Consider the following 20,795-nt stretch of genomic DNA (forward strand, 5'->3'; position numbering starts at 1 on the left):
TGTAGAAGTCTTTTATCCCATCCCTACTCACTAAATTCCTACTTCCCAGAAGCAACTCTTTTACCACTTTAGCTGTTTTGCTGGCCCTTGCTTCTGCATTTCTGAAGAAAATTATATCATTTTAAAAATTATATCAATTTTAAACATTTTCTATTGACTTCTGTCAATGGATGTTGAAGATGTAGCACTCATACCAGCTCCTCCTTCCCTTCCCACATATACATTTATGTCCTCTATTTGCTCTGACTCTTTTATATATATATAAAATATAAATAAATAAATAAATAAATATATATATATATATATATAGTCCAGTAGAGAATATAAATCTCTGTAAGTCAAATCCTCATTTGAACCAGTTGCAACATCCTAGTGGTTGCCTCATTAATTAATGAGTTAATTTAAAATCTTTGCTAAGTGTTCATTTTATGTTTGTATGAGAGTTATGATTTCATCTTTTTAAAAAATCATCTTTTCACAATTTTGGAGTTCCTGCTGAGATGCACAATAGATTCACCTTGACAGAGTCAGGTAGTCTCTGTGTCCAGAGAATCCTTCATGAACAGTTGAAGCCAGAGCACATTTTTTTCTTGGCTCCTAGAGGTGAGTCCCAAGTGTCAGTAGAACTTTAACTTCGCCAACTCTATATTCTCTGGGTTTTTTCCAACTCTCAATTAATTTTCTGTTTTGGTTTTGGTTTACTAAGAGCCCATAAATTATACCTCATTGGTGACAGCAATGACTGGGAATTTGGCTTAACGGTCTGACCATTTGGTGATTTCTGTAGATGAATGATAGGTATCTATTCTCTGCTGGGTGAGCGGTAACAGAGAATCTGGCTATTTATTTATGTTTGCTTATGTGTTTGACTACAAATTAGTTAAAAAATTCATGCCCACTAGGAAAGAGAACAGTTCTTTTGGATATATGAAATGGTAAATAAAAATTTTTTTTGACTAAAATCCTAAAATTAAAGCTGTAAGCTCTCTGTCTATAATTTGGAAAGGCCTTACCTTTCTTCTTTTTAAAAAATATTTATTATTTATTTATTTGGCTGCGTTGGGTCTTTGCTGCTGCCTGCGGGCTTTTCTCTAGTTGTGGCGAAGGGGGGCTACATTTCGCTGCGGTGCGCGGGCTTCTCATTGCAGCGGCTTCTCTTGTTGCGGAGCACAGGCTCTAGGCGCGCGGGCTTCTGTAGTTGTGGCACGTGGGCTCAGTAGTTGTGGCTCACGGGCTCTAGAGCGTAGGCTCAGTGGTTGTGGCACACGGACTTAGTTGCTCCGCGGCATGTGGGATCTTCCCTGACCAGGGGTCGAACCCATGTCTCCTGCACTGGCAGGTGGATTCTTAACCACTGCGCCACCAGGGAAGTCTGGAAAGGCCTTTACTTTTCAATGTGTGTGTGTATATTTTCCTGTTTCTGGAGGGTGTAAATGAATTAAATTACAAAGTTTTTTAAATTAAAGGAGCTATGTCCTGATTGGTTTATGGAATAAATAAGTGCCAACATAAAATCCTGAAAAATAAGACAAGTAAACTTCTAATACTTTAAATGTGCTATAAAAATGTGCCAAAAATTGTTCTTTGTGCAGCTCACTCAGAAACATTTTAAGAATCCAAATTCACATAATTAAAGTAAATGTTTGGCAAACAAGACCAGTTTACTAATGTGGGTTTAATAAAAACAGCTTTGTCTTCCTCTAATTTATCACTGTTAAGTACACAGCTGATCCTTGAACAACACAGGTTTGAACTGTGTGGGTCCACTTATACACAGATTTTTTCACTAAATAATTTTTTTCATTACACAATCCACAGTTGGTTGACTCCACAGATGCTGAACTGTGGACTGGAAGAGCTGACTGTAAATTTCTCTGGGGATTTTCAGTTGTGTGGAGGGTTGGTGCGCCTAACCCTCCCATTGTTCAAGGGTCAACTGTAATACAGGCAAACAGTTTTTTCTAATTGGGTATATTTTCCCCAAACGTTATAACAGGTTTGCTGATTGAATTAGCTCGCTTTACTCCTCCATAATGTTTAAGATGATGAAAAATGTAAATTTATGTCTGACTCAATCGAATCATGATTCTGACAAACTTAATTTCAACAGTAATTGTGTTTTGTAGTACGTCAGCTTGAAGATCATTTGCAAGATCTCTCGGCAACTTAAAATTTTAAGCTGATATTAAATTAAATTAATCATGTAATCAATGGATATCTAGGTACTTTCTAAGTAGCCTGGAACACTGACACATTGATTATTAAGCATAATTTTTCTTATTTGTGTGTGCTATAAGTAATAACCACAAGTCATGTTAATGAATGTGCTCATTTTTGCCACACAGGAATGCGTGTGACTGTAAAAAATTGTATTATAAACTTCACTAATCTGCTAAAATGCTTCAGTGTGACAGAAAGTTCTCAATGATCTGCTCTCTAGTTTTCTCTGTGAAATAGAAGTTAATTACTTTAGTGAAAAGTTATAGTTAATATGAGTGGTGACAACTGCAATAATCACAGAGACATACAACTGAGAATATGCTTTTGCTTTTCCATAAGCAGTGGTTCTTGGGATTTTTGTTCTTCAAACTACTTCGCGCGTATCGAGGGACACAAAGAGCTTTTATTTATGTGGTTACAATTATTTGTGTTTACTCTATTAAAAATCAAAACCGAGAAATATTTAAAATATTCATTTATCTATTTGAAGATAGCAATGATGAATGCATAGCGTGCTAAAAGAAATAGCATCTAAATACTATTATGAAATTAGAGTTGAACGTGTGGACCCCTTGAGATCTGTGTTAGAATAAAAGTGTCACCAGAGTATAAAAGAGCATAATAAAGGATAAAACTTGGATTTGTCCTGAATCAAACAAGTGAATTTTACTTGTCCTGGTTCATAATACTAAATCTCACAAGCTACAAAATGTGTTAAAATTTTTGCAAAGTTCTCAATCTTGATGGACTTGCTCCCTTGGTTTTCTGATTAATGTCTTCAGCTACAGTGTGAATGGTTATTCTTTCTAGGGTGATCCACCTTTCTGATTGGCCTGGGACTATGGGGTTTCCGGGGATGTGGAATTTTCAGTGCTAAAACCAGGAGAGTCTTGGGGAAACCAAAGTGGATGGTTACCTCATTTACTCTCTGTGTAATCTGCCTAGAAAGCAAAGATTCTGTGATTTACCCGAATAATTTTACATGCTGTATGTTGACTTTACACTCTTAATTATAAAAAAGAAGAGGAGGAGGAGGAAAAATAGGAGGAAAAAGAGAAGGAAAAAGATTCCTTGCTTATGAAAATATTAAGGTTCTTGTTTATTTTTAAATGTTTTATTCTCCCTTTGATTCAATAAGCAACCAAGTATTGTTTCACAGGTACTCATGATCTTGTCTTAATCAAGTGTACAAATCTCCTCTGACAACTCTTTTGATTTTTGCCTTCCAAAAATCAGGTCTGCAAAATAGAAGAAAATAAAACTTGCCACACATCTTATACACCTAAAATAGTCTTTGAGATTTCCCATAGGGTTCCTGGAAAAAAATCAGGAAAATTTGTCTTTTTACCTTATAAAAAGGGATGCTAGAAGTAATCAGGTTTGGTGAGTTGCATGGGAAGAGTTGTAAAATCAGAAGAGATGCTTACCCTTCCATAGGTTAAATTTGTATAGGTAAGATGTTACTAATACATATATTTCAGAAACTTTATGCTTTATGGGAAGCCCCTGGAGATTTTTCAATGCCTCACTTTCTCTATATATTTTAATTTCAAGGAAAACACATTGAAAGTCTTATAAAATTGTTCTGTTGAATTTCCCCCTATTTATCTGAGCCTTGGTAGTGTTTTACCTGATGACATTGAGCAACAATATATTTCAATTATTATTTAAAATGTTGATTGCCACTTTTTTTTTTTTTTTAAAGACTTTGAACCAAGTCATTTTTAGGCCAGTGGTTCTCAATGCATATCAGACCTAAATCATGAAGTTTTACAGCAATACAGATGTCTAGGCCCTACTTCAGATTTATTGATTCTCTTTACTCAATAGTCTAGGTATATTATATACATATCATATCAAAGGATTATCATGTTATATCTCAAGATTCTTTTCCTCTATAAAATCCAACTTTATAAATCAGATGCAGCATTCACTGGCTTCTTAGAAAGTAGACTTCATCATTGAGCTAAGAGACATTTGTTTAAAACTTTTTCTTGGAGAATGGGTTTATTATCTTTGTTTTGCATGCCACCAACCAAACACCCATATATCCTTGTCCATTGTATTATTCTTGCATTATATTTATTATAAACTCTCATCAGTCCTTCCACACTTGAAATTTTTCAGTAATAAAATAACCACAGCTTTGTCATTTATAAATAGTTTGTGTTTTAATCTAATGCCTGCTGAAGTCTCTCTTATCAGCAGCAAGCCAGAGTTTGTGTCTTCAACAAAGAAGGAAAATCTCAGAGCCTTGTGGAAAGAGGTACTTCAAAATATTGACCTTTCAAAGAATCAAGTCTTGGATAGAAGTATCTGAGCTGGAATCACTTAGGCAACTTTCAGACCATATCAGTGGACTGATTTAGGATTTCCAGAACTCTTTTTAGTTGAGAAACAGATGGCTTCATGAGACTACTAACCCAAGATCCAGTGGAACAAGAATTAATTATATAGAACTGAATGAATCAATGAGCAAAATTTTATTGTGGTTATTTATTTGGAATATTGTTAATGTTGTTTTAATGTACTATTTTCTAGATCTATAAGGAAGCCCTTTCTGTTTCTTCTCATGCTCCCTGTAACCCATAGCAATTTGGTGGACTCTGCTTTTTTAAGCTAAAGTGAAACATTTAAAAGTGATATCTAATTGTACCAACTCCCTAGACTTCAGAAATTCTGAGACTCCTTTTCATGGCAATATAATTATTTGCATAAGTTTAATAAGAATCTGTCTTTCTACCAGAACATAATTAAACGAATTGATTAAACATCCAAGGCCTTCCTGCAGTATCATATTTGAGTGCGATGCTCTTTTAATCAGGCTTGACAAGTCACACTAAGGAACAAAGTCTGGTAGTACTTAAAGAGACATTGCGTATTATGACCTCTCAGGAAAACTGGCCTGAGTGCCTCGTTTACAGGGTCCAGTCTCACAGGTAGTAAGGGAGGTCACTTCCTGGTGGGCCAAGAGACCTAAGTTATTTTGGGAACCTTGAGAAAAGAAGAATTCATCGAACTTTGCAGGTAGAATCTGGTAGAGAGAGTTTCTTGGGCTTATTTCTTAGCCTTGGGATGACAAATAATAGACTTTTTTATTTTACTTATTTATTTATTTATTGGCTGTGTTGGGTCTTCGTTGTTGCATGCGGGCTTTTTCTCTCTAGTTGTGGCGAGCAGGGGCTACTCTTCGTTGTGGTGTGCGGGCTTCTCATTGAGGTGGCTTCTCTTGTTGTGGAGTACGGGCTCTAGGCACTCGGGCTTCAGTAGTTGAAGCACACAGGCTCAGTAGTTGTGGCTTGTGGGCTTAGTTGCTCCGCAGCATGTGGGATCTTTCCAGACCAGGGATCGAACCCGTGTCCCCTGCATTGGCAGGTGGATTCTTAACCACTGCGCCACCAGGGAAGTCCCAATAGACTTTTTTAAAAGTCCAGTGAGATGCCTTATGAAGACTTTCAGATGGAAGTTAATTTTGTAATTGTTCAAACTTGTTTTGCCCTTGGTATCACAAAGCAAATTTAAAGAGACCTGTATGAACACTCCTCCTGCACCTATGTAAATAATCAGGCCAAACCTTATGAGAAGGGTGTTATTTTGTCATCAAGAATAATCTTACTTGAGATTATTATGATTGCAAGTGGGGGAGACTATCAGGAAAATTGCAAAAGATTTTGAAATGGGCAAAAAATATTAATGAGTATCCTGTCTAGCCTACCCATTCAAGTTATCCTTGGTTGTCTTTGACTAGGCTGTTTTCCAACTCTGCAGGGATAGAAATTAACTTGTAGGACTAATAATAATGAAAATGCTTCCAATCTACAGCTATGCAAAGGACTCCTGAACAGGGCAATGTGAACAGATTCTGTTAGGTGGGGAATATAAATCTGTAAGCCAAAGCTTCCTTTGCAAGAATTGTAACATCTTTCCGGTTCCCTCATTAATTAATAAGTTAAATAAAATCTTTGACAAGTGTATATGTTTGTATGAGGGTCATGATTTCATCTTCTTTAAAAATTTTTTTCTTCAACACTGTCATTTTAGTGAAATTTGGGGAAAGAGCAGTGATAAATTCATGTGTTCAATCCACATTTTTAAACTGAAAGTTCTGTGCAAACATTTTAATTTATAAGTACTTAAAGATGTCAAACTTACTTCATTGGTTCTGAAGTTTGTGTTTTAGAGTAGCTTTCCCTACCCTAAGATTAATTTTAAAAATACAAACAAAAACCTCTCGTTTACTTCTAGAACCTTTACACTTTCATTTTTAGCTTATAAACTTTGGTTCAGCTTAATTATTTCCCCAAATGTGTGATTGATTATCTAGCACCATTTCAAATCATTTCCTCACTAATGTAAAATTCCATTTTGTTATGAAAATAAGAAAATTTTCATATTCAATGTATATATTAATTTAGGAAGAAAGGACATTTTTATAAGGTTGAGTTCTCCTATACAAGAACAGGGTAGGGCTTTCCATTAATCCAAATCTTATTTTATATGAAGACTTGAGTTTAAAGCTTTTTGTGACTATATCTTTCATATTTTTTATTAGTTATTTCTAAAGATTTTGTCAGTTGTTAACACTATAAATGGAATATTTTCTCCCACTCTATTTTCTAATTGCTTCTTGTTTGTATATAGAATAGCTATTGACTGACTTGAGCATATTTTGTGGTCAGTTACCTTTTTGAGTTTTCTTATTATCTGTAATAGTTTTTTAGTTGATTTGCTTGTATTCTTGTATTTTCATGAATATAATATCATCTACAAATAATGATAGTTTTGCTTCCTTATTTCCAATTTTTATACTTTTACTCCTTTCGATTGTCCAGCAGCAATGTCTAATCCTTACACAAAAATATTAGTGGTATCTATAGCTTATTCTTGACTTCAGTAGAAATGCTTTTAATGTCTTGCCAATACGACTGATTAGTTTTTAGTCTAATATATCTTGTTAAGAAGTCAGTCATCTATGTCTGTTTCACTAAGCTTTTATTTTATTTTATTTTTTTATAAATTTATTTATTTATTTAGTTTTGGCTGTGTTGGGTCTTCATTTCTGTGCGAGGGTTTTCTCTAGTTGTGGCAAGCGGGGGCCACTCTTCATCGCGGTGCGCGGGCCTCTCACGATTGCGGCCTCTCTCGTTGCGGAGCACAGGCTCCAGACGCGCAGGCTCAGTAGTTGTGGCTCACGGGCCTAGTTGCTCCGCGGCATGTGGGATCTTCCCAGACCAGGGCTCGAACCCGTGTCCCCTGCATTAGCAGGCAGATTCTCAACCACTGCGCCACCAGGGAAGCCCAGCTTTTATTTTTAAGTTAGTCAGAAATGGATGTTCATCATCTAAGGAGATGGTCATATAATTTTCTCCTTTGACATATTAATGTGATGAATTACATCAAACCTACCTTACTTTCTAGGAATTAACACCATTTTTCTGGGTGAATTGTTCTTTTAATGTACTTTTTTATTATTTTTATTTAGGATGTTTACATAGATATTTATGAATTAGGTTAATATGTAGTTTTCTTTGTTTAGACTATCTTGTCTGCTTTGGGTATAAATACTGCACTAGTTTGTAAAATGAATTTGGAAGCTTTTCTTCTTTTTCTCTCTGCTCTTGACTGCTTTATATAAGCAGTGTAGGGATTGGAAGACTTAAAACTGTCATTATTTGAGGTGATATAATCATTTACCTAGGAAAAATCAGAATCAACACACAATTTGTTAGAACTGATAAGAGACTTCAGAAACTGCCAGGTATAAGAGCAAACTACAAAAATCAATAGCATTGCCTTATGCCAGCCATAACTTACTAGAAAATATAATAAAAAAGAAGAAATTTTTCACAAGGCAGGAAATCTACAAAGAGTATAGGAATTAACAAAAATGAAAACATACACAATCTCTCTGGAGAAATCTTGAAACCTCTATTAAAGGACACATAAGATGATTGAATAAAAGAGGAGATGTGCTATACTCTTGGATTAGATAATTTAACATTCTGAAGGCTTCTATTCCCCACAAATTCATCTATAAATTCAATATATTCCCAAACAAAATTCTAGGTAGAAATTTTTGGTGGGGGAACATGATAAAATTGCTCTGAAATTTATATGGAGGAATAAAGGTCCATGAATAGCTTAGTTTAAAAGATTGAAGGGTGGGGATTTGTCTTAACAATATTAAGATATACTACAATGTCCAAGTAATAAATACACTATGGTATTAACACAAGTAGGGACAGATAGGCCAAAGGAGCAGAATAGAGAGCTCAGAGACAGACACCTCTGTATATGGGAAGTTAATGTGTAATAGAAGTGACATCGCAAATCAATGGGAAAGGGACAGAGAGTGAGCAAACTGATTCATTATACAGAGAAAAACAAAACCATATATCTCCCTGATTCCCCATGCAAACGTGTGTTCTAAGCGAATTAAAGACCTCAGTGCGAATGATAAAACTATAACATTTTTGGAAGAAAATGTAGGGGACTGTTTATGGGCCTAAGGGTAAGGAAAGACTTCTTACAATTTCGGAAGCACAAGCCATAAGGCAAAACAATGATTACATTTATTACATATAAAATGGGGATTTTTATTCAACAGATACCATTGACAAGTTTAATTTACAACAGGATGGAAGAAGACAGTTGCAATATCTAAAACCAACAAGTAAATAATATCTAGAATATTCAAGGAATTCCTGCAAATCAATGAAAAAAAGACAGCAATCCTAATTTTTAAAAAATTGTCAAAGGACACGTACTAGCACTAGTACTGGTACAGAAGAGAAAACTCAAAATTCTAACAAACATATGAAATAATGTGTAAACTCATTAGGACATCTGGATTTTTTTTAGACTTTGGCTATTACACATAAAGCAGCTATGAACATCCACACACAGGTTTTTGTGTGAATATAAGGTTTCATTTTTCTGGGGAAAATAGCCGGGAGTGTGATTGCTGGGTTGTATGATAAGTGTACATTTAATTTTTTAAGAAACTGCCAGACTCATTTCCAGGGTGTCCCTACCATTTTATAATCCCATAAAAAATGTATGAATGAGCTAGTATCTCTGCATCCTTGCTAATACTTGGTATTATCAGATTTTAAATGTAGCCATTCTATGGCAGAAAATATTTGCAAATGATGTGACTGACAAGGGATTAATTTTCAAAATATACAGACAGCTCATACAACTCAATATCAAAAAAACAAACAACTCAATCAAACGATGGGCAGAATATCTAAATAGACATTTCTCCAAGGAAGGCATACAGATGGCCAACAGGCATATAAAAAATTATCAACATTGCTAACTATTAGAGAAATGCAAATTAAAACTACAATGAGGTATCACCTCACACCAGTCAGAATGGCCATCAACAAAAAATCTACAAATAATAAATGCCAGAGAGGGTGTGGAGAAAAAGGAACCCTCCTGCAGTATTGGTGAGAATGTAAATTGGTACAGCCACTGTGGAAAACAGTATGGAGGTTCCTTAAAAAAATAAAAATAGAGTTATCATATGATCCAGATATCCCACTCCTGGGCATATATCCAGAGAAAACTATAATTTGAAAAGATACATGCACCCCAATGTTCATTGCAGCACTATTTACAATAACCAAGACATGGAAGCAACCTAAATGTCCATTGATAGATGAATGGATGAAGAAGATGTGGTACATATATACAATGGAATATTACTCAGCCATAAAAAGAATGAAATAATGCCATTTGCAGCAACATGAATGGATCTAGAGATTATCATACTAAGTGAAGTAAGTCAGACAGAGAAAGACAAATATCATATATCACTTATATGTGGAATCTTTAAAAAAAAAGATACAAAAGAACTTATTTACAAAACAGAAACAGACTCACAGACACAGAAAACAAATTTATGGTTACCAAAGGGGAAAGGTGGTGGGGGGAGGGATAAATTAGGAGTTTGGGATTAACATATACACACTACTATATATAAAAAAATATATATATATATATATAATAGATAACAAACAAGGACTTACTATATAGCACAGGGTACTATACTCAGTATTTTGTAATAACCTGTAAGGGAAAAGAATCTGAAAAACAATATATATATATATATATATATATATATATATATACACACACATACATACACACACACACACACATATATATATATATGACTGAATCACTGTGCTGTAACTAACACAACATTGCAAACCAACTATACTTCAATTAAAAAATATAAATAAATAAGTTAGCCATTCTAACAAGCGCATCAAGGTATGTATTGTGATTTAATTTGCATTTTTCCAGTGATAACGATTAATGAACATCTTTTAATGTTTTTACTTGCTATCCTTCTATTTCATTGAAGAAGTATCTAATCTGGTCTTTCACCCATTTTTTAACTGGATTCTTTGTTTTGTTACTGTTAAGTTTATAGCGTTCTTTACATATTTCATATATGTATCCTTTGCCAGATATGTGATTTTCAAATATTTTCTCCCATGTAGTCTTTTTATGATTAATTTCTAACTATTTTTCAATTTCAGTTTTGATTTACTCTTTGATCCAAAATTTTCTTAAGTGAGTTAATGAGCCACAAATAAGAATGGAATTTAATAATAACACAATGTCGGTCTGGAGAGGGGTCATTCAGTGCTGATGGGAAATGTGTCTTGCTTAGGCAGGGCCTTTATCTGAGTCTTGAAGAATAAGTAGGGGTTGGGGAAAAAGTCTGTAGTGATTACAGCAACCTTGAGGGTTATCAATTAGGGGCTATAAAATGGTAAGAGTCCCAAAGTACAAAGTAGCAGAGGCTTTCTTAAGACATCCCCAGGCATTATCTTGATACCTCAGATTAGGTGATGCAATGCCCACTTCATCTGAAGAGCAGCACCCCCTCAGACGTGGCCTTTTTTGTGGGCCAAAGGTCCCCACCTACTGCTGCGTGGCAGGAAGATTTTTTAACATGGTCTGGAGGTCTCCTTAGAAGGGCCATAAATGAAAGTGTGGCCAAGGTTGGGCTGATAACCACAGAGTGTGAAGCTCGGTCTATTCATTAACTTACTTGCACAGTCCAGTTGCTCAGAGAACACAGGGCGAAGTGAGGAGGGAGAGGAGAATAAGAATGGCAGGAGACCAGGTCCTGCCTGGCTGGAGAAAGCCTGATGGAGGTCATGCAGGGATCATCAAGCGAGAGCTCCTAGATGGGCAGCCTGACTGGCCCTTCTCTGCCAAGGTCACAGCAGCACCAAACCAATCAAAACTGAGTGGAATTTTTAGGAACGAGTCAGTCAAAGAAGTCTTCTTGGAGAGGGAGGGACTTTTTTTTTTAAATTGAAGTATAGTTAATATATTTACAATGTTGTGTTAGGTTCAGGTGTACAGCAAAGTGATTCATATATATATATATATATATATATATATATATATATGTATATATATATATGTCTGATTCATTTCAGATTCTTTTCCATTATAGTTAATTACAAGATAGTGAATATAGTTCCCTGTGCTACGCAGTAGGTCCTTGTTGTTTATCTATGTTATATATAGTTTGCTTCTTGTGGTTTTTTTTTTGGCCAAGCCTCATGGCATGCAGGATCTTAGTTCCTTGACCAGGGGTCGAACACGTGCCCCCTGCAGTGGAAGCGTAGAGTCTTAACCACTGGACTCCAGGGAAGTACTGTGTATCTGCTAATTCCAAACTCTTAATTTAATCCTTCCTCCCACCTTTCCCTTTTGGTAACCATTTAGGAAACATAGGAAAAGTTTGTTTCCTATGTCTGTGAGTTTGTTTCTGTTTTATAAATAAGTTCATTTGTATCATTTTTTTAGATTCCCCATATAAGTGATATCACATGATATTTGTCTCTGTCTGACTTACTTCACTTAGTATGATAATCTGTAGGTCCATCCACGTTGCTGCAAATGGCAATATTTCCTTCTTTTTTATGGCTGAGCAGTATTCCACTGTGTATATATACCACATCTTCTTTATCCATTCATCTGTCGATGGACATTCAGGTTGCTTCCATGTCTTGGTTATTGTAAATAGTGCTCCAATGAACATTGGGGTGCATATATCTTTTCGAATAAGAGTCTTCTCTGGACATATGCTCAGGAGTGGAATTGCTGAATCATCTGTAACTTTATTTTTAGTTTTTTAAGGAACCTCCATACTGTTTTCCATAGTGGTTGCACCAGTTTACATTCCCACCAACAGTGTAGGAGGGTTCCCTTTTCTCCACAGGAAGAGAGACTTTTTGAGCAAATTCGTAAGAATTTTCTAGAAAGGGAAGAACTAGGCATTTTTCAGGGGGAACAGGAAGAACACTAGTGTGGGGCAGAACCCGTCACATCACTTCAGGAGACAAGGCTGGCTGAAACAGACAGGGTGTGCCCCGGAGCTTCAGGGGAGGGACTTCTGAAGGAGGCCTTGAACATCAGAATGAGGAGACAGGTGCTATAGTGCAGGAGTTAATATGCCCCTTGTCCCTCTGGTTTTCTGCCCACATGATGGACCAGCCCAGAGTGCATCACCTGGGGCTGCATCTCTGTGCCTGCTAGAAATTTCCACCCTCTCACCTTTCCAAATATCTACCCAACTTGCTCAGTCCACCCCCTGCAGGGGGCGTCTTTCTAGATCCTGTACTACACCCTGCTCTCTATATGCCAGCGAGCTCCTATAGCACGGTCCGTCTGAGGAGTTCATTTGGCCCCTGGCCCTGATGTAAAGTTTCCAGTGTGAATGGTCCAGACATGGCCCTGGCACTGATCAGGTGATCAGTGTACATTTACAGAGGAATGAAAGACATCAGGGGACATCCCAATCCACTAAGGCCATTTTGAAAGTGTTATCTGTTATTGCCCCACTATTTATTTAATATCATTGGCAGGGGTTTTGATTTTGGATTTTTTGGGGTTTGTTTTTGTTTGGCTTAAAATAACAGAAATTTAGTCTCTCACTTTGGGAAGCCAGAAGTCCAAAATCCAGTTATTGACAGGGTTGGTACCTTTTGGAGTTTCTGAGCAAGAATCAGCTGAGTGCCTCTCTCCTAGCTTCTAGTGGTTACTAGCAATCATGGCATGCTTTGGTGTGTAGACACATCACTCCAGTTTCTGCCTCCATATTCAAATTGCCCTCTTCTGTGTGTGTCCCTTTCTGTCCCCTATAAGGATAGACTTGTTAGATTTTAGGGCCCCCCTAATCCAATATGCTTTCATCTTGATCTCTACCCTAATCACATCTCCACTGGGTTTTAAATAATTAAATTAATAAGAGAAGTACCAGGACTTCCCTGGTGGCGCAGTGGTTAAGAATCCACCTTCCGATGCAGGGGACACGGGTTCAAGCCCTGGTCTGGGAAGATCCCACATGCCACGGAGCAACGAAGTCCGTGCGCCACAACTACTGAGCCTGTGCTCTAGAGCCCGCGAGCCACAACTACTGAGCCCACGTGCCACAACTACTGAAGCCCACGCGCCTAAAGCCCATGCTCCACAACAAGAGAAGCCACCGCAATGAGGAGCCCATGCACCATGATGAAGAGTAGCCCCCGCTCGCCACAACTAGAGAAAGCCTGCACTCAGCAATGAAGACCCAACGCAGCCAAAAATAAAAATAAATAAATAAATAAAAATAAGAGAAGCACCATCTTATTCTGTCCTCTAATTCTTGGCCTCTGTCAGATTCAAAGGAACAACCTGAGGTTTTTTAACTCTTCTTTCCTGCTCTTCCAGCTCCTTGACATCCAGACTCTGAAATATGGTCCCATGGAAAGGCACAGTCTTTGGCAGGTGCCAACCCCAGCGTTGCCTCTGGATTCTGTCTAGAAAGCCCTACAGAGAAGAAAGGAAGTCTTGTCATTGGCAGACGTGTTGTACTCATGGGGTTCAGAGGACAAGGCATAGCTGTCGGTTATGGTTTCCACTGAGATAGTCAGTCCACACAGAGGCCACCCTGACTGTGTATCAGAGAGTTCCTGTTTTTCATTGCTGTGTAACAAATTACCCCCAAAACTTAGTGGCTAAAAACAACATAAACATTTATTATCTCGTAGTTTCTGTGGGGGCCAGGAGTTTGAGAACAGCTTAGCTGGATTGGAGGATCTGCTCTGGAAGGTGCCTCACAGATGAGAGGTGTTGTTGGTGAGAGGCCTCCACTGCTCTCCCTGTGGACAAGGGCTGCTCAAGTGTCCTCATGACGTGGTGACTAGCTTCCCTCAGACTGAATGATTGTAGAGCGAGCAAGGAGGAAGTTGTATCCTTCCACGACGTGGCCTTGGAAGTCACATACCATCACTTCTGCCACCAGTCCACGTTGAAGGGCTGGGGGGATCCGGGGGCAGTGAGGCTTCACCTTTCGAAAGAAGGCATGTCAAAGAATTGGCCAAAATATTTTAAAAACACCACAGCTCTCTTCTGCACTAGGTCTCCACCCTTCTTCTACTCTGTCCTCAGCTACTTGGTCTAATTACTATTCTGCTCCTCCCCACCTTCTCTCCCAGAGCCCCAAGGTCCAGGGTCTCTGCCAGAGTGGGGTGTGTATGTGTGTGGTGGTGATGGGGTGCTGGATTTGCTCGCAAAAATCTCTTCCTGTTCTGTATGCTAAAGAACCTTCTCAATAAAAGGTGAGGACAGAGAGAAAGGGGCTGGGGGAAGGAAACATCCTATTTGACACATGAAAGTACATAATTTTAAGCAATTTCACTGACTTGTCAGAGATTCCGTTTTTTCATCAGGAGGTTGGGGATGGTAATATTTATCGCACAAGATTGATATATTAGGACTATTTTAGTCACAGGTAATGGAACTCTGACTCATACTAGTTAAGGAAACGCAAAGGAGCTAATTGGCTCATAAGTCAACAGCCCAGTGTTAGGGTTGGCGTCAGGCAGAGCTGGATCCTGATGTTTAAATAATGAGACATCTCTTCATCTCTTGCCTCTGCTTTCCTCCATGAAGGCTTCAGTCCAATAAGGCTCTCTCCATGTGATGGCTCTCAGCAGTCGCAAGCTGACATTCTACCCTTTCAGCATCCCCAAATGATAGAGAGTATCTCTCTCCCAGTGGTTTAAACTAAAAACCCAAGATTATGTGCCAGGGCCAGTGACCCTAGGTCTGACTGGCCAGGCTGGTGTTGTGTGTCCAACCCTGGAACTGGCTGGGGGCAAGGGAGTTAAGTCCTGTTTGAACCACATGGACCAAGTGTTATTACCAGAAGAAAGGGGACCAGACTTGGAACAAGCAAACTGTCAGTGGTCTACCACACTGATGGTGAAGGTTGAAGGAGATAAAGTGAATAAACTGCCTGGCACTTTATGGGGAATGTTTTTTTTCTAGATTCTTCTCTTTTCCTCTCTCTCCAAATTTAATCATTTGATAAGTCAGTGGATTCTCTGTTAGATTTGTTGCTTGCAGCGGCCCCTCCTCTCCATCCCACTGCCTTGCTATGGCCTCTCACTGCCACTCTCCTGGACCATTGTTGGAGGACAACCTCACTGACCCCACTCCAGCTCTCTCAGACCACCTAAACCAGAATCTGGCTCTGAGAGATCCATCACCTCCACACACTTTCCAATGTCCCCTTGGCTACAGAGGTCCATATGGATGGTTTATGGCAGAGAAAGCTGGCTGCAGTTGGGTGACAGTTAGCTGGCTGGGATGGAGTAGAGATGCATGGTAGCCATGGAGCTGGGCACCACGGTTCCCAATGCAGCCCTGGAAATCGGAGCATCTATGAGCTGAGGGAGACCAGATGGCCAGATTCTCAGCCTCCACATCCAAGTAGCTCCACCCTCCATCTCCCCCAGAAGAGAAGAAATTGCTTCCCATGCTTTGATCTAAAACGGAAAGTGCCTGGCTAACCCAGCCCATCAGTTCTGTAAGGGTGTTCATAGTTAAGCCAGATGGAGTTTGATTTAATGCAGAATCATTTATTTATTTTAAATTTTATTTATTTTAACTGGTTTTTAAAAACGTTTTTATCGTGGAATATTTCAAACATCTACACAAGCAGACAAGATAGTTTAATGGATGCCATACACCCATCATCCAGCTCTGACATTTATCAAGTCATGGCCAGTGTTACTTCATCTCTATTCCTCTGCTCTTCCCCTCCATAATTATCTTGAAACAAATCCCAGACAGTATGCCATAAATATGTCAGTGTGTTCTCTCTAAAAGATAAGAACTCTTAAAATACATGACCATAATGCCATTATCACACCTAAAAATTTAACAGTATTTCTGCTAATATTATCAAACGTTGTCAGTGTACAAATTTCACTAATTATCTCCTGTCCTTTGTGATTTGTTTTAGTTTTTGTTTTTGTAGTTCATTTGTGTGAATTAGGATTCAAATAAAGGCTAAATAGTATGATTAGTTGATATGTCTCCTGAGTCTCTTTTAGTCTATAGGTTCCCTGTCTGTATCTTTTTTTGTCCCTTGCAATTCATTTGTTGAAGAAACCAAGTTGTTTGTCCTCTAGCTTCTCACATTCTGAGTTTTGTTGATCACATTCCTGAAATGGCCTTTAACATGTCCTTCTGCCCCTGTGTTGCTTGTAAATATGTAGTTAGATTGGACACTTGACCAGACTCAAAGTGAAATTTTTGGAGAGACCACTTCAGAGGTGGTGTGTGTAGGAAGCACGTAGGTCTGGTGGCCTCTCTCTTTTGCATCCACTGCCAGTGTAGATAGCAACCATGACTCTGGACACCAGGAACCGTAAGCTCTGCCACTGGTGCCATCCCAAAGCCAATCCCTGTGGATTCCCAAAGGATCCAATCAGCATTATCCACCTCACATAGTTCTTTTTCCAAATCTTTTCTGTTGGGGGCATATAACTGAGGGCACCTCGGTCTTACACCTGGAGCCTGGGTGCAAGTAGGCTGGGAAAGCTAGTTCTCTCTTCTATTAATACCTTGAAGAGATGGAATTCCTAATGAAGAAAGCTCCTTAAACATGGGAGAATTGTTCACAAGATGGCAGACAGCCATAAATGTGACAGTTGTTCACTAGGGTGTCTGAAACAATGGTAGGACTGAGAGTTAAGTGCTAGGAGTTCAAATAGGGCCTCCAGTGGGAGCCCGTGGTGTTGGGGAAAGGGACCCATTGGCCCAGAGATCACATCCATGAGGGGCTCTTCAACTTTTGACATTATCACCAAAGGAAGTTACACATGAAGGTCACAGAGAGACAGTAATGAAGTTCATTCTCCACCTTTAAACTTGTGAACCATTATTGGACCAGACTGCCTCAGGGACACTATGAATTCGCTAATTTTACAAATTCTGTAATGATCTTGGAATTAGCACAGCATAGTTATATTACACTGTATTTTTGTCTGCTAAACTATTGGTTACATGCAACCATTTAAAATAAACAACAATTTTGTCATTCTGACCTGATATTTCTTTATTGAGATCATCTCAAAAAGGGGAAATGGCCAGGATCACCCTTGAGAAGATGAGAACTCAAAGAAGCAGGGGTTGTGGGCTGTGGAGAGGGGACAAGACGACCCCAAAATTGTCTCTGAAGGATGGGTCGGGTTTTGGTTATTGGAGGGGAAATGGGAGATGTCATGATTGGTAAGTATTCTTCCCAGAGTAAAACAAGTCCTTTTTTCCAAAGAGACAGCCATCCCTTTCCTTGTCCCAACTCTGCCTGAGAGAAAACCCATTCCTGTGATGTGGGTGATTAACAGGTCCCCGCCACCTCTGTTAACTCAGCTCTGCAGGTCTGCAGGTCCCCAGCTCAGGGCGGGATGTGGGGCTGGGGCTGAGTGGGTGAAGGCCCTGGAGACTCAGTTCTGCAGGTGGGGTGGGGTAGCGTGGATAAGGGATATTTCAGAGAATTGAGCAGAGTTGAATTGCAATGCAGCATAGAGCTGTTTAATTTGCACCTGAAAGGAACGGTAGTGGTGTCCTAATTAACCGAGACAGAGGCTATATATTTGGGCGTCCAGAGAGGTCCTTGGGGTTCACGTGTTAGAATTTTCTTGTGGGAAGGTTTGGGAAGCTGCCCAGAGAATGACATTTTAGGGGCCTTGGGGGTTTCATGTCAGAAGTCCATCCTCCTGCCAGCCCTGTGATGGAGGGTCACTGTGTCTGCATCAGAAGCCCTGGGGTCCCTGTCAGTATCCTTTGGGGGTGTGGTGGCAGACAACCTGCACTGGGGTCTGCACCCCCAGGAGGTCGGAGAGAGGCTCTGCACGAGCCTCCTCCACCCACCCCCGCCGCTGAGGCAGCCTGGGGGCTTCCTGCTCTAGAAACCCACCCCTCCTGATTTCTGTTAACTGCTTCCCGGCTGCCCTGACCTTGGCTCCTCCCACTCTTCCGTCACCCACACTGTGTTGTGTTGTCGTGTCTGCAGTGAAGTCATGTTGCTTCTACCCTGAAGTGCCTCTCAGATCTCTGATTTTTTTTTTTTAACCCATACATAAATTGGCTTGTTATACACCAGGCACTGTTCAAATCTCTTTGCAGATAAAATATACATCTGCTCTAAGTTGCTTACATAGATTAATTTAATCCTCACAAAAAGTCTATGAGGAATTATTAGTCCCAATTTACAGATGAGCAAACTGAGGCACAGAGAGGTTGCATGACTTGCCTTAATCTCACAGAGCTAGGAAGTAGCAGAGATGGGACTCGAACCCGGGCCACGTGGCCAGAGCTTAGCCACTCAGCCACTTCACCCCGAGTTCCCAGTGAGGGCCTTCCATTGCCCGAAGCCCAGCCTCAGCCCTCCCACCTGAGTTGCTGCACATGGCAGTCCTGGTTTATTTTGGTTTTAAAAAAATTTTTTTTTTTAAATTTTTTGGCCACACCATGCGGCATGGGGGATCATAGTTCCCTGACCAGGGATCGAACCCGCGCCCCCTGAGGTGGAAGGGTGGAGTCTTAACCACTGGACGATTAGGGAAGTCCCCTTAGGTTCTGAATATTTGAAATTATGTGATGTAAATACTTTAGTAAGGTCTCACTTCAGGTGTATTTTGAAATAATGTAACCCTTCCATTTGAAAAATGTGAAAAAAAAAAAAACAGCAAAAATTTCCAAGTTGGCAGGTCCAGGGATTTGTGAGATGGAGTGACACAATTTCCACAGCCTCGTGGTACCAGGTGAGCTGGTAAATAGGCAAACTCCATCATTTGTCATCCTGTGGGCATCACAGAATTTTTGCCATGCTTTGGAAATTCAGTAAGTGAATCCATTCCTAGTGCCCAGTTATGTGATCATTCACTGTTGTTAGAATTGAAAATCTTTTTTATAACCGGTAACAATGGCATCCAAGTGTCAGTTAAGTGGTGGAGCTTGCGGTAGTGTTCCCAAAATGGAGCCAACATCAATAGCTTTGCACTGGAAGTCAGAAGTGCTAAAATGTCTCAAAGAGGGCTGAGCAAGCACCGTGATACGTACAGCTGCCAATTTAGGAGCAAGCACTTTCCAAGCCATTGGAAATGGAGCTGAGAAAACGGAAAGCAGCGGTTAAAAGCCCAAAGCCTGCTTCCCTGGTTATAGATTTATGTACAATAAGAAACATCCCTCCCACTTGACCTGTACTTCTTTGGGAAGATTAATCTCATATGAAGTGAATTTCAATTAAATGTGACTGCCCTGTGCTAAACTCCAACTGGACTCCTCACCTTTTCTTACTATGGAGAGAACGGCCACCAGATTAGTTCTGCTGAAAGGTGGATCACGCCACTCTCCCGCTCAAAAACCTTCTGTGGCTCCCACTGCCCACTAAAATAGGTCCTAGTATTCAAGCTATTCAATCAGAGTGAGGAGTCTCCCCTGGGTACCAGAGGCTCCCAAGGGTGGGGTCAGGACCCCTACACCACATGCACACTCACACCAGCAGGGCCACACCATTGAGACCCCCGTCAGAACCTAACCGTTGGGTTGAGGCATTTATGTATTGGGAGTGGAAGTCGGATGGGGTCTCAGTACCTGGGATGGGATGGGAACGCCTGGATCCCCAACAGGTGTGGTGTTCAATCAGTGCCTGGCACACAATAGGCCTTCATTAAACATCTGTGTGATGAATGAACGAACGGTCTTTACAAGAATCTTTGCCTTTGAGTTCTCTACCCTCAGGGACAAAGACCAAGGCCACAAACGTGAAGGGGGTCTCCAGGATCTTAGGCCATTCTGGACTTTCATCTCCTTGGTGTAGGCTAGCGAAATGACCTCGGTAATCAAAAAACTTTAAACATTTCTTATGTTTGTCTAGGGCAGGGTTTCTCAACCTTGACATACTGGGCTGGATAATTTTTTGTTGTGGGAGCTGTCCTGGGCATTGAAGGCTATTTAGCTGCATCCCTGGCCGCTACCCAACTAGATGCCAGGAGCGCCATCCCCCAGCCCAAGGTGTGAAATCAAGGATATCTCCAGACTTTGCCAAATGCCCCTGGGCGGGGGCTGGACTACCCCCAGGTTAGAAACACTGGTCTAGGGCAGTGACTCTCAACTCCAGTGGCATACTAGAATCATCTGGGGAGCTTGGAAAAAAAAAAACTGATGCCTGGGTCCCACCTCAAGACATTCTGATATAATTG

This window comes from Balaenoptera musculus, chromosome 4 (genome assembly GCF_009873245.2).
Source record: "Balaenoptera musculus isolate JJ_BM4_2016_0621 chromosome 4, mBalMus1.pri.v3, whole genome shotgun sequence".
In the NCBI taxonomy this organism is placed as follows: domain Eukaryota; kingdom Metazoa; phylum Chordata; class Mammalia; order Artiodactyla; family Balaenopteridae; genus Balaenoptera; species Balaenoptera musculus.